The sequence below is a fragment of the Thermobia domestica genome, chromosome 9 (genome assembly GCF_964235325.1).
Source record: "Thermobia domestica chromosome 9, izTheDome1.hap1.1, whole genome shotgun sequence".
NCBI lineage: Eukaryota > Metazoa > Arthropoda > Insecta > Zygentoma > Lepismatidae > Thermobia > Thermobia domestica.
Window position 1 is genome coordinate 160,100,912 of NC_137462.1, and position 16,207 is coordinate 160,117,118.

The window sequence follows — 16,207 nt, forward strand, 5'->3', positions numbered from 1 at the left end:
CATACACAAAAAGATAAATAAAACTAACAACACATCACATATATATACACACACGGGCGCGTTTTGGTACGTGTATAGAAAAAATAAAAATAATAATACTGTATGAACTGCATGGTCACTTACGCACAAAAGCACTTTTGTTGTATTTCCGAAAAAGAAATAAGTAAACAAGCAAACAATAAAGTTGATGCGCCGTCACGCTCACAGAATTGCGAACAAGCAAGCAATATGTGGAGAATGCTATGTACTGTACTGAAGAAGGCAACAAAACTCACCTCCTACTGTTGTCGGTAGCTATCGGAGCGGATGGTTTTGGTACGAGCTTTGTGAAGGTTCCAGTGCCGTGTGCATGCGGCGATTCCCCTTCGCCTCGATATATACTAAAAGCATCCTACTTTTCCTACCTGCGACCTACTTCTTTTCCTTCCATAACAGACAGAGGCTCTCAGCTCAGGTAGATACATAAGACGGACGACAATGACTGAGCAGCAGGCCATTTCCATTTCATTAACAGAAAAAAAACACTCGCAGCAGCAGCAGCAATCTGTAACACATAACCACTCAAAAGATATAAAGGAAAAGTACGGGATAATGCATCAAAGCAACACTATTTACGTACGTAAAACGCCCACAATAATTGGTTCATTCAAATACTTTTTTAAGTACGAATATTTAATGCAAAATTTTACAATATTGCTTGTATTAATGTTTAATGGTAAACAAAAGTGACCAAAGATTATATATATATATATATATATATATACCAAAAGTGGATCAACAGGGACGGCGGTGGGCAGGAGGCACCTACAAGGGGGTTCACCGGGTCCGGGCCCCTAAAACTTCGAAACTAAACATACATTTGTACACTTTCTCGGTAAAACTATCTTTGTTTAATAGGGAAATGATTGACTGAGAATGAATATTTGATCTTACACTTCATTTGTACTCTTTCTCTCATAAAAACAATCTAATTCTATTTTTTTTTTCCTGAAAATATAGGTGGACGTATTTTACAATTACTTATCGTATTTTCGGGTGCAGAATAATACCCTTTCAATACTACATAGACGCAGTGGCTTGGAGTATTGGACACCATCAAAAGCTTGGACCTTTTCCAACGAAAGTTTCTGGATGTGCAGCTGCTTGAGGGTAAATTCTTATGCGTAGTTTTCGAGAGAAAACGAATTTAAATGACACTAAATGTATGTCGTTCGTTACCAATAATGATTGTATTTATTATACGGAATCAGGTTGCTCATTTATTTATGTACGTGTATGTAGAAATGTACTTTTAAGTAGCAGATTATATCTATTGTTGCTTATCTTCTTCTAGCGATGACACACATACGTCTAATGCTGACACACGCACACTCTTAACAGTGACACACATCCTAACTGAAACTGACAGAATGAATCCTTATGAAATCTAGATGAATTATTTCCCTTTTGGTGGTTACTATTGAAATGACAGTATGACGCCTAAAGCACTTCCCGATTGGCGGAATGATCTTAGTTTCACGACTAATCGAACTTCATACAGTTAACAACAACAACCAAACGATTCAATACCTTGATCAAGTTGAAAGGACACTTCGACAGAGAAACTTCGAAAACAGTTAAATACACCCAGTGCCGGATTTACGTATAAGCTAAACAAGTGATAGCTTAGGGCCCCACTCTCTTGAGGGCCCCAAAAATTAAAGAACACAACTGGTTTTATTGTATATTTCCAAAATTTAAGAAAAATAATAAATAAAATAAAATCTACATATAGCAACAGTTTTTTGTGTTGTGTAGACTCATATGACGTACGTGATGGGGACACTTCTGCTAGCTTGCTTCCTAAAATATCACTAGTTTCTTCATTTCTGTATATTGTGAGCCTACGTTTATCTTGATACTTAAAGGCCCCCATTACCTTCAATAGCTTAGGGCCTCACCAAACCTAAATCTGACTCTGAATACACCTAAACTTTCCAGTGGAACTCGAACTCCCCATCAATGGATTGTTCCTCGTGATCCAAAACCAAACGCCCAATTAGCAATTGCCACAAGTCGTCATTAGAGCAGGGAGGAAGGCTAATGAAATCTTCAGTTTAACGTTTCACTTTATGGCCTTTAGAATGAAGAAGACCGGAATAAAATTCAAGTGAATAGTTATAACTTATATGGCAGAGGGTGGTGGTAGGGTGGGGAATAGGACAAATCTCGAGAAAACTCGATAGACACGATGTTGTCCATCTCCAGTTCCCATGAATCGATATCAAACCAGAAACCTCTGAGCAACAGATGTAAAAGTTTTAACTATTCATACCCTGTGCCCTAAGTTGTCATACTTTCCTGCAAAACCCGAAAACTTTCATTTACGGTTATATTACTCAGTAAGTGTATCACTTTTCTATGGAATCTAAAGTAGTCTAAGAACTTAAGTGTCTTTCAATTTAAAAATGTCATTCTTTATTTATTGTGAACTATTTTAGATATTATTAAGAAGAGGAAGAGAAACTGGTTGGTATATTGACTAAGAAAGAACTGTATCGTGAGGGACGTGCTAGAGGGTATGATGGCAGAAAATAGAGGGAGGGGGCGAAGGAGACTACAATTGATGGACCATATCAAAACAGAAAAATTGTACTTGAAGACGAAAAAGTTGATGGAAGACCGTGAAGCATGGAAGCTTCTCAGCTGCGGGAAGTGACTGCCAATAATGGCAGAATACCTATGATGATGATAATGATGATACCAATAATGCAGTATTGTTGAGAAACGGATTTGAGGTGTATTAGGACCTCTCATAGAACAATGTGCACGTTCTTCGTGCCATTTTTGGGTGCCTTTAACGTTCCGATCTACAACGACTCACCAAAGGTGGTCGCCAACCCTGGTTCGGCTAATAACATAAGTAAATCTTTAGTGGCCGTAATTGTTCACACCTTAAAATATCTTCCGTAATTATATCCACTAATATTCTCACCTTTTATACTGAAATTACAAGTCGATGATGAGTAGTAAATAATTTATTCGTTGATTCTCTTTTAACGTATATTTACACAAACTGTTTTGCAATCAAACATGTCCACTGAGTATCTATAAACACCTACATAGCAACCAATTATACCATTAATGTATATTTCTTACATATATTAAAAACATTCTTCTTTTGTTATTTTTAAATTAACATTATATCAAGCATAGTGCTTGCGTAGAAGCACTTTCTGCCCAAAATACAAAGTATCTCGTTGTATAAAATGTCGCCCGACGACGGGACTGAATATAAAAGTTACAAGTGAGCTTAGCTTTTATATTTAAGAACCACTGGTCCGTTTTATAATAATGATATTCTATTAATTACGTCCTTTACATTTTGATCGACCCTCGTATATAACTTTATTAAGCTTCCTTTATAGAAATACATTTATAATAAATCTTTTATTTCATTAATATTTATTTTTTTTATTATAGAAACGTCGTCGCTTATTAATCTAATCACTGAAGGGTGCGAAGTCAAAAATTGTAAAAGACAATTACATTTTAAAACATAAATCACAATAATCAATAGTTTCAATCATTATTAAAAACGATCATATTAAGAAAAAGATGTTTGATCATTCCAGGGCGCATTATATAGTAATTAAGTTAGATGATATTTTAAATTATACATTATATCAATAAGATGTCATGATACAAAAGGATCTTATTCGAATAACATATAAGATAGCTCATAAAGACAGTCGTCGAATAATTAGCTTAATAGAATGAATCTTATATTTAACATAATCTTTGACAACAAAGTTTCAACACAAATCAATATAATATAAATAACCCTTGCTTTTAATCAATTATAAATCGAACTATAATTCTTCACATTAACAAGAAAGAATTAAAATTATTTGAAAATTATCGTTTGTTGTAACAAACGTGATAAAATATTTAAAAGTCATAAGGGTTGTTTTCATTATTGACATTAACACATAAATTTGAAGATAAATGTTCATAAGAATCTATAGCTGATATGGGTTTAACCCTTACTTCATCAACTGCAGTCAATTTAAATTCGTACCTGCATATGATTCTAATAAAGTACATTGTACTGCACAATCGTGATTATGTTCCGCGTTGTTATTTTGTACATGAATTGCGTCATTGTTTTGATTTTGATATGAAGTGCCATCTCTTGAATTATGATTACGTCTATCCATGTAGTTTACTGTATTCCTGGAATTTCGCCATGTATTTCGTGCGTTTTTGAGTCTACTTCGATTAAGTGATCTGACATAATTATTGTCGCGATTGGTTAGATTAGGTGGATTCCCAACATATCTTCGCCTATTTCGTCCGTTCTGATTGTTGAAATTTGCTCGACTTAGGTTATATTCCGTATTGTCTGCATTACGGATATTTAGATTCCGAACAGGTACAAGGTGATCTGAATTGTTTTTAATTTTGCCTAATCCTGCTTGATGGTTCTGAGCGTGGTATTGAGTTTCATAACATTGGACAAGCATTAATAGGTGATTGAAACTCATACACTGGGTAGAAAACAGAATCTGTTGTAGTTTGAACGGTAGCAAATTTCGAATTGATGCAATTACTCTGGATTCCGATTGCAACGGATTTACGACTTTTAATTCGTTATATGTATTCACGACAAAATCGACAACAGATTTGTGCAAACGAGGATTAAAAGGTTGGTTTCTAATCGTGGCATCTCTGTTTGCAAGCAAAAAGTCGTTTTCGTAATTTGCAATCAGCGCTGCTTTGAATTCTTCATATGTATTAATGTGATCTCGTACTGCTTTAAACCATAAAGAACATGGTGGGAGTAATAAATGAGGAATTAGTTTCATATATTGCGATTTATCTATACACATTATATTGCACTCATCTTGAAATTTTTCTAAGAAAGAGGTAACGTTTTCATTACATTTACCACTAAACTTACTCATAGCACGTATTTCACTCATCTTTACACTTAACTTTACCTTCCTTTCACCATTTCGTGTTCGTGTTGATTGACAATTTTTACCTACTACATTATCTGTGGTTCCACCATCTCTTTTCCGCCCATCTTTATTTCTTGGATGTATCCTTTCCAAAATAATGTTCTCATCGGATGGATTACTTGAAGATGAGATAATGTGATGTCCACGTTGATCTGTTACGGGTGAATGCGATGTCATCTCTTGAGAACAAGGGAACTCCGAACGATCATTAGTCATGTTGTTGTGGTATGCGTTGTCCTTAATCTGCAACGTCCTAATTTCCTCTTGTAATGTAGATATCAACTGAGTATTCGCACGTATTTGGTTAGAATTATCCGTAACCTGAATCTTTTGTTGCCGTACAGAAGATTCTATTACTTCCAAATTCTTTTTTACACAATTGACTTCTTGGATTACATGGTTGTAATTATCCTGGCAATCTTCTGATACTCTTTTTAACTTTTCATCAAATTGTAATGTAAGGTCTTTCACCGCCTGGATCACAGATTGTTTCGTATCTTCTGAATTTTGGTCAATTTGCTCCAACCGTCTACTTAATTCCTCGTACTGTTTACTGGATTCCTCGGATTTCTGCTGAACCGTATGCTTTAATTCTTCCGACATCTGGGCTAACTTTTGTTCTTGTCGCTGTAAAGCCATTAAGATTTTGTCTTCAAATGTCAACACTTCAGGTACAACAGAAGCTGTATTTTGTTCGTCGTTACCACTGTCACCAGTTTCTTTCTCCATTGCCTCACTGATCATAATTTTTCTTGTGATTATTTTACCACTTCTAAGTATAGTTAAGTTCGTAGACATGAACCTTATTACTGAAGTAAATTCACCCCTTACTTTGTACTTCAGGATATGAATTTACAAAGTTCCCGGGTTTCGGCACCAAAATTTTACAACGACTCACCAAAGGTGGTCGCCAACCCTGGTTCGGCTAATAACATAAGTAAATCTTTAGTGGCCGTAATTGTTCACACCTTAAAATATCTTCCGTAATTATATCCACTAGTATTCTCACCTTTTATACTGAAATTACAAGTCGATGATGAGTAGTAAATAATTTATTCGTTGATTCTCTTTTAACGTATATTTACACAAACTGTTTTGCAATCAAACATGTCCACTGAGTATCTATAAACACCTACATAGCAACCAATTATACCATTAATGTATATTTCTTACATATATTAAAAACATTCTTCTTTTGTTATTTTTAAATTAACATTATATCAAGCATAGTGCTTGCGTAGAAGCACTTTCTGCCCAAAATACAAAGTATCTCGTTGTAGATCCAACGGCCTGCTCAACTGGAAACGTTAGGGCACATTACAAGTGTGGAGTCCAAACGGCTAGTGCGATTGCAAAAATCCCATCATATTGGATTGAAAACCGTCTATTTCCAAAAAGTTTCTTCTCTTTCCATTTTCTACAACATCCCATAATGGAGTTCGCCCATAGGCCTTGACTTTTGATACACCCGGTATACTAAAGATCTACTTTTAAAAAAATATTTCATTGTTCATTACTATGATTATTATGTTGTTAACAAGAATTCAGAAAAATGAAGTATATAGTGAGAACTTTATCGTTTCTTCAGATGTAGATGAGCCATTATTCAACGTCTACCAAAGGCAGACACCTCTTTTGTAGTGTTACTTTTTGGTTTACAAGTGTCCTGTAATGAAATTAAAGCACTATATTATTTTACGAAGCGAAATACCTTTGCAACATGATAGAATCAAATATACAATGCACGAGAAAATTAAATCATGACTGAAGAAGCGCAAGTTGTATAATTTTATTGTCCAGACAATAATAAAATAATATACAACATAACAACTTCATGGAAACAGTTAATATTTATTACATTTCCAGTTAGTTATTCGTTATCGGCAACAATACTCGTTTTCCATTATTATCTTTCACTAATGAGCTAATTATCATAGTTTTAGTGTTCTATGGAATCAAATCAGTTCTATCTTTTTAAACATAATTTTATTTATACATTATAAAAGTTATCACATACACTCCACTTATTTGCATATACGAAGGACCATTTAGTATGTGGAACGGAGAATATTTTTACGAAACAACGGATATGAGGTTCAGAAAGGTATGTATTACACTATATTTATTATTTACAATACAAGTATTACAAGTGTTTGTATATCATTTGGAATTCATAGAAGAAACATGAATAGGCACACCTAAATAATACTCTGCTGACGTAATACACAGGAGTTTATTTCGGGAGTGGTCCAATTTCAATATGAGGATACATTATATTCAAATTTGCAAAATAACTTAAATTTAAACTAAATTTACAGAAAAGTCGGGATATCGGGGCGGGGGATCCGGATCCCACTACTCACTCCCAGAGTGGCCCAAAAGTAAGTGTACACCCTTGCATTGATCAAGTATAACATTCTAGTTTATGGGTTTATTTGATTCGGCTCTTCCGAGCTTAAGATGTAAGTAAAAACACATTAAGAGCGAATAATAAAGAAACTAAGTCTATCTGATGGACAACAATAATAAATGATACAAAAATTAACGAGCTGATCAATACGGTACTGTATACCTACTTTTGGACCACCCTATATATCCTGTTATTCTAAAGAGATATGTTTCTAACTCAAAAATAACTACATGGCATTTACATTAATAGAACCGGAATTTTATGTTCTTTAATGTTGGAGTTAAGAATTTCATTAAAGTTCAGGCCTTTTTTGGACTCATAATCTTCCAAATACTCTGTTATTTCGTTTTTTTTTTTTTTTTTGCCTAATTTTACCATAAATTGGGCCTGATTACACTGGTTTGCTCGCTGAAATTTAGCGTTCTTTTTTAATATCAATGCTAAATGAGACGTAGGCCTACAGCCTAAGGTGGAATCAGAACTATCTTAGTGCGTTCAAATTTAAGACTCTCCCACCGAGAATCGAACCCAGAGCCACGTCCATCAAGAGCGCGCAAGCTAGCCAATATATCAGCAGGGAAGGCAGATGTATTTTTAGGTTAATGTCATAGCCTGATCTGGTGCGATCTAGTAAAGTGCGGTTTTCCTGTACTTTTTCCTCCTGTACATGTAATTCAGAATTTTTGGAGATAATTTGAGCAAAAGCCTCTATACTGTGAGTATTGATCTAGACCGGTGGCATGTGTATGTGCATCCGCCGGCTGCAGTGAATTCGTCTTGGTGAATACTTAAGAGCCCATATTGATAGTATGACTCGTATTTCACAACTTCGGTGTAGTATTAAGGACGTTAAACACAAAAACTCAAACTCAACTCTTTTCATTTTTCAACCACAAGTTTGTCAGGTTTAATTTGTCTGCCTGGTGATTATGACGTGAGTCAGTTGGCGATCAAACTATACCTGAGTAAATACATATTCCGATGTTTTGAAAATAAAAGTAATTTATCAAGTCCATCGAACCTCCTTTACGGAAGGCTGAATCAGGCCAAACCGAAAAAAAAAAGATAAAATGTTAGTGTCTAACATACAAATATTTTTACTTGTCTGTTATTGTGTCTTAGTTTATTTTCTATTTCGGGAAATTATATTTAATGTATTTGATAGCTGCTATATGAGGGGAGATAAAAGACTCCCCTTTCACTGAAACAATTTCTGGACCCTGGAATTTGTTTACAATTTCCAAAACATTAGTCCATGGCTTGTTTTCGCCTTCTTTCATGTGGTCACAATAACATAGTAATGGAGATTTCGTAAATATTACCGTACTTCTTTTTACTGCACATTGTTTGACCAGTAATTCTAGTTAATTTATGAGCTATAATGTAAAGTTTATGTCGCTCTGTGTTAGTGTCGTTATATTAATAATCAGAACCCACAAGATAAATTATTTTAGAATTATAGGATAATAAGTAAGTAGGAATAATATCACGAAGCAGCTGTTTTGTGTGCCCTTAAAACATTAAAACCCTTGTAGCTGTCAGACTCTTACTATGGCCCTGTTGTCGACGATGAGTAATATATTCAACCCAGAAATGCCCATTCCCCAAAAAGCTTGGCTGTAAATTCCCAAATTTACCATTCCTCCCCTTAAATTTGCTATTCTTCACCCAAATTTATCATTCTTCACCCAAATCTATAATTCTTCACCTAAATGTGTCATTATTTCCCAAATTTATCATTCTTCACCCAAATTTATCATTCTCCTCTAAATTTACCATTCTTCACCCAGATTTGTTGTTCTTCCTTCAAATTTATCATTCCACTCCAAATTTACCATTCTTCATCCAAATTTATCATTTTTCCTGAAATTTATCATTCTTCCCCAAAGTTACCATTTTAACTAAATTTATCATTTTCCCCCCCAAATTTACCATTCTTCACCAAAATGTACCATTCCCGAGTTCGATTGCACCATTTTCAATGAAAAATTATGTTCTCCAAATATTTTCATGAGTACAACCTGCATGCTAAATTCACCCTTGATTAGAAAATTAAGCTCTTCTATTTGAGTCAAGTACACTTTTCGAACTTATAGCTTGATTATTTAATTCAGTTCTGTTGGAGGTAAGATAGCAGGTGATGAACTGCTTATATATTGTAAGGGTTGTTCTTGCATAATGGTCTACGCACCAGCCAACTGCATCGTCGTAGTTCGGAGCCGACGTCAATAGTAGGTCCTGTCCTTTATAAACTTCTTTGTTAAGTAAGGACACAGAACACTAAAATTCAAATTCACTCGAACTTTAAATCAAAAACGTAAGCATGTTCTTACTGAGATTTTTTTAAAGCTGAAGAACTGAAATAGATCCTGACGAATGATACACAATACTTCAATTTCCTTGATCTGTTCACTGAAGTCAGCCTAAAGAATGTCCCAATTTAGTGCAAGTGGGAGACTTGTTTCAGTTTTTTTTTAAAAAATAGTTGATGTTTCATGAGATAGTTTAAGATAATGGACTATTTGAAGTGTTTGTTGTAGTCGTTGTGACAAATAAATGTTTCTTTATTACTCGCTAATGTAAGCTGTATATCTTGTGCATTATTTGTACCTTATATCAATAATTGTATGATACGTACATTACATTTCATTAAATGAAGTTTACTGATTTTCTCCTACATATGTTTCTGTATTTATTGGTACAAAATTTTAAAAAATAAAGAAACAATTAATAGATTTTTAGATGGTTTTCATGTTTATTATTATTACTACTACTACTACTACTACTACTACTATTATTATTATTATTATTATTATTATTATTATTATTATTATTATTATTATTATTATTATTATTATTATAGTTTTTAGTCTTCTGTTGCTAATTTTCAAATCCATTTAACTAATGTCAAGACGCCAGCACTTGTTACAGTACAGTCTACTGAAACATACAAGCATAAAATGTCCTTTATGTTCAAAATGCTTAGGACATTAAGTAATATTTAATGAATATGCTGACTGCATACGGAATACTTGTTCATGAGGATGAATTTATGCATCGCAAGTCACAGGAGAATACCAGTATACTTGATATATGTGTTTAGTGTCATTACTCTAAATTTCTTCGTTTCGAGAGATCTTAGGATAAACTTATAATAGTCACGTGCATTGCATTCTATTTGAAAAGATTTTTTAAATATGCAATGACATCATTTAGGGTTCATAGAAGGAATTTTATAAGGTATTGAGGATAATCAATTGGAAATATCGAGGATGGTGCTAGATAGATAGGAAACTGAGAAGAAATTTCTTTGCTAGGTCTAGAATTATCCTTACTAATGTTAAAAATCATTTGGTAAAACGATAAATATCTAGACAGCAAAATAAAAATTCAGTTAACCAATTTTATCTTTTGTAAATAAGCGGGACTATCCGCAAGAGGGAGAGCTCCGTGTGGTTCAAAATCTCTCATTTTCGAAATTTATATGAAATAAAATTATCTTACATATTCTATAGCACAAAAGAATGGTATGCTGCTACTATAAGACTATTTGAACACCTCCAGTCTACAAAGGAAATTCAAAGCTTTAGCAAATGGGCCATAACTTTTTAATTAATAGCTCCAGGATCATGAAATTTTGTGTGCATAAACTTGTATCCTTTGTATATACACATGTTAATCAATATATCCTCCATCCGCTGTGACACAATTAACATATCGTTCCTTTGTGAGAAGGTGTGGCACCCAACAGGCACAAAACCTTACCTAACAAATGTGTAACCTAAAGACTGTATTAATGTTAGAACAATACCCACAGATAACCCAGTCGTTTTAATAAGCTGTCGGGTGGTTACACATACTTCAATGTGGTCTTTTTTAACGTTTTTCATTGCAGTTGATGGTCTGCCGGACTGTGTTGGTCCAGCAGACGGAAATCACCGCTGTTGAACTTTTGTAGCCATTGCTGAATATTTATTTATTTATCTTCAACAGAAATTCTCCATTTACAGAAGACTCGCACAATCTATTATACACTAAAGAAACAATTACTATATTATTAAGTGATAAAAAAGAAATATAAAACAAAAAGAAAAAATTATAGCAGTGAAAAAGAAAAAATGAAAATTAAAAAATGGCAAGATAAATTCTTCTCAGATACACAAAATTAAATAATAGATATCACTATAAACAACACGCTATGTTTTTGAATATCTTCACATACACATATTTAAGTACATACAATACACGTGTATAGGTTTTACAAATATGATTACATACTGTATATAGACATACGCATATATACGTGCCAGCAAGAAGACATCAATACATAGGATGTCTTCCATTACGCCTATAGTTATTTATTTATTCTGTATCAAGTTTCAGTAAAAATCTCTTTTGATTAACTTTATATAAATGCTTCCTGATTAAGATCAAAGTCTTCTACATTTTGTGTTATATTCTTATACAGCTTACACATTCTGACCAATGCAGTAGCGTAGCCAGGATGTGTGTTTGGGGGGGGCCCAAGTGCTGTTATAGGTACATATAGAAAAATTACAAACAAGAAAATATATAAACATAAAAATATATAAAAAGTTACAAACATCAAAGTACCAAAGTACATTGTCGGACCTCTTTGGGGGGGGGCCCGGCCCCTCCGGGCCCCCCCCTTCCCTACGCCACTGGACCAATGTATTTGTTTTAGGTGTTTTGTACCATTGTCTCTGATACTAAATTTAATGTATTGTAAAAATTCACTATTATCAAATACGCCATTTACTATTTTGTGTAGACATACTTCTTATGCAATAATACATCTATCAGAAAGTTTAATGTAATTAAATTACTTAACAAGTTAGAGTAAGATATTCTATTTACAAGAGTAGACTGTCCTGTTTTCTTATAAGTACCTTAGGAATCTTTTTATATTGTTTCTATCTGGTTTACTTGAGTTTTACATTTTGCTGCCCGGCTCACTGACGCATATCCAATTTTGGCACTACTAGACTTTTAAAATGTGTTCCAATTACATTTACGTTTGTAAACATTTCAGTGCTTCTGATTATGAACCCCAGTTGTTTGAAGGCATCTTGTATGATCAATAAAATGTGTTTACTAAATGATATTTCGCTGCTAAATGTAACTCCCAAGTCCCTATTCATAAACATACCTCCAAATATTGATTTCCTATTGAGTATGGTAGAGTTTCATTTACAATCCTTTGTTTTCTAAATATCATAAACTTACATTTTTAATGTTAAAATTTTATTTATTTTTATACTCCAAATATATATCCGTATATGTTATTTAAATCTTGTAGTTTTAATATATCACAATTCGTTTGTATTTCCTTATACAACTTAACATCATTAGCATACAATACACATTTGAAGTTCTTAACATGCCTTGGCAGATCATTTATAAAGAGGAGGAATAATAAAGGCCCCAAATTTGAGCCTTGTGGTGCTCAGGAATTCATATTGTAGTAAAATGATTTTGACTCTTTAATATTTACATATTGCTTTCTTTGACTCAAGTATGATGTGAATAATCTGAGTAATCGCGATGAAAATCCTAACATCGAAAGTTTTCCAACAAATATATCATGATTCATCATGTCAAAGGCCTTTGCAAAATCAATATGTATTACATCTACACGATTACGATTATGAATAACCTCTTGAACAAATTGAATAAAATTAAGTAAATTTGTTACTGTTGACCGACCAGGATAGAATCCATGTCGATTTTCATAAATATAGCTTTTTATGTGATTGAAAATATGATCACATAATATTTGTTCAAGAAGTTTCATTGGTGCACAAACTATGGCTATTCTTCGATAATTTTCTGCTTTACTATTATCCCCGCTTTTAAAAACCGGTATTACCCTAGTTAATTTCCAAATTTTGGGAAATGTTTGTGTTTTAAGTACTAAGTTAAATGACGTAATCAATAGCTGATATAAAATTTCGAAATATGCTTTTAACAGACATGGAGGAATTCCGTTCGGTCCACATGCTCTCTTGGGTTTTAATTTTTTAGTGGCTCTTTTATATTCCTTGTCTGAGATTTTATCAATTATCAAACTATTACTTACTTCCATTTTGTATTGAGCCAGAACAGTTATATGATGCTACAATTTTAATCATATACTGACTGGAAATAATTTGCGAAACCATCGGCCACTTGTTTGTTGTATCCAGTAAAACACCATTCAACGTCATAACATTATTACTAAAATTATTGCTATTTCTTTTACCTTTTATAAAAGTCGGAAATGATCTGATATTATTTTAAAATTCCCTTCTCACTTTCTTTAACATAGCATGCATACGCTTTACGTATCATTTTCTTTGAATCCCTTCTCATTATTTAACACATATCACTATTATATTCAGAATCCTTCATATGTTTTCTATAATACTCCTTTAATTTTAACATATCAATTATCTCTTTTGTAAACCAACATTGATACTTTTTAACACTAGATTCTCGTTTCTTAGGTACCCCATCAGGAAGTTGCCGTCGGAAAGAGGGATTGCCGCCGTATTGCGGAAATATTTTATACAACTCTGTATCATGGCTTAAAAGTAAACTAGGTGTAATACATACTGTTACCTTATAAAACGTTTTGCCATATACATGGATCTCAACACATAAGTTCTCAAGATCATTTTTAATTTTTTATATGAGTTGTTACCAAATTATTTTTAACTGCTATAAGTACTCCACCACCCCTACCCTATCCTTTGTGAATATTTTGTAATTACTGTAAATAGTTCAGAATCAATAATGTCACTTTGAAGCCAAGTTTTTGTCATAATTATTATATCAAAATCACACTCCATAGTACTTAAATATAAATCAAGTTTTCGTTCTTAAACCCCTAACATTTTGATAATATACGTTTAATTTAACTGTCATCCATATACATGACTTTATCTTATGCTATAAGATTTCCTCAGTTTCTTGGCTCATGACACTACTACAACATCTTCGATAGTTTTTAATTCAATTACAGGACTCCCTTGTTTTTTTCTCAGAAAAGTCGGCCCAATATTGTCAACCCATAAATAAGCATAATTCTTTTCCTGTTTCAATTTCCTAACATGCTCAAAAATGTTTTCACTATAGGTGGTTAGACTCTGACTAATGTAAACTATAATGTCACTCATATAACTGAATTGATTTATATTTAAGTTACTTTTTACTTTTCTCCTCGCACGGAATTTATCCTTACCTTCTCGTCTTATAAACTTGAAAATAATACCTCCAGCTGTTTGATTGAGGAGTATCTTAAGCCTATGACAGACATCAATTGATTCCTGCTTAACTTCTGCATCTAATATACTACCAATACGCTTTACAATTTCATATGTGCCTTCATTCTGCTTTTCTGGTATACCATATATCTCAATTATATTTCTTCTACCGTATTGTTCAAGTTCCTCTACTTCACCTTGAACATCTTTTAGTTGCTTTTTAAGCTGCAAATTTTTCATCTTTCAACTATTCTATTGTTTTCGTACACTCACTTATTTTCCCGCATTGCCTTTTGATTCTCTCCATGGCCTCATCAAGTTTTTGGTGCGCGAGATTCAACCATTTCCCTAGCTCTTTTTCCCTTTCTTTATTATTTAATTCCTCGATTTCAGTTTTCAAACTTTGAAGCAGTGAATAAATTTCAGCGAGAGATGGAGACACTGACTCGGGTGTATCACTATACATAGTAAAACTCCATTTCTTTTAACATACTTGACGAAACCATAACTGTCTTTGATTTTTAAAGTACTCAACATCCGTTTCTTTTAAATGAACACTTTAGCGTGTCAGAAATTAAAGCATATTCACACTGATTTTTACTTAATGCTTCTTGCCGAGAGACAAGTTTCTGACATTCTCCACAATTTATGTCGAAACTTCGATATCTCGAAAGTGTTCAGAAGATTAAAATAGGTTGGCAACACTTGCACGCCGGTCTTAGTTTATTTACATTCAACACAGTACACTATTTTAACGTATATAGGAGACTAGCAGCGTTCACCCCGCTTCGCTGCGGTCACCCCGGAACGCAATAAACTTTGTTACTTAGATAATTTTTACTTTTTCGCTTTCAAGTGATATGATAAAAACCATAGAAGATTGCAGTAAATCTTAACATTATATCGCCTGTCATTTATGTTAACCCGCCCCGCTTCGCTGCGGTCATCCCGGTGCTGGCATATTGTAAAAGTGTCTGTAAAAATAAGCAAATCAATTAAAAAATTTTAAACAGAAGATTCAAGCTATTTTCCGCTGTATATCGCCTGTCATTTATGTTAACCCGCCGAGTGACACGGTCATGCGGGTTGCATATAAATACGTTTATTTTTACCTATGATGAACTAATAACAAAGGATTTGTACGTTATGGACACTTGAATGGTCAATTATCTCAAGACACTGGTAATTAAAAATTAAAGTGATATGATAAAAACCATCTAGGGTCCAAATCCTAATAACCCCCCAAAAATGAAAGAAATTGGTTCAGCCGTATTAGCGTGATGAGCGGACAAAGGATTTTGTACGTTCTCTTTTATATATATAGATAATTTTGTCTATCTATATATATAAAAGAGAACGTAGAAAATCCTTGGTGTAGTTGAAAATGACTACTACCACCTTTCCCTTTCATGTAACAGCAAGTATTTGCGAGTTAGGCAACCACACACACAACATATTTTATTTTCAAAGACAAATTTTTTATAATAAAATGGAATAAAATTTTAATATTAATATATAATTTAGTAACT

At 33.3% G+C, this 16,207-nt stretch overlaps 1 protein-coding gene across 2 annotated transcripts in view; it reads right to left on the minus strand.

The window, feature by feature from the left end:
* The window catches only part of LOC145695142 (uncharacterized), a 74,150-nt gene extending 73,732 nt beyond the window's left edge, over window positions 1-418 (minus strand). The window contains exon 1 of one of the 2 annotated variants that reach the window (XM_081772077.1): window positions 276-418. The gene's annotated coding sequence lies outside the window, so the exon portion shown is untranslated. Of the gene's footprint in view, window positions 1-123; window positions 248-275 lie in introns of those variants that run through there. The other variant, XM_081772078.1, reaches the window with a different exon arrangement.
* Window positions 419-16,207: the final 15,789 nt, after the last annotated feature.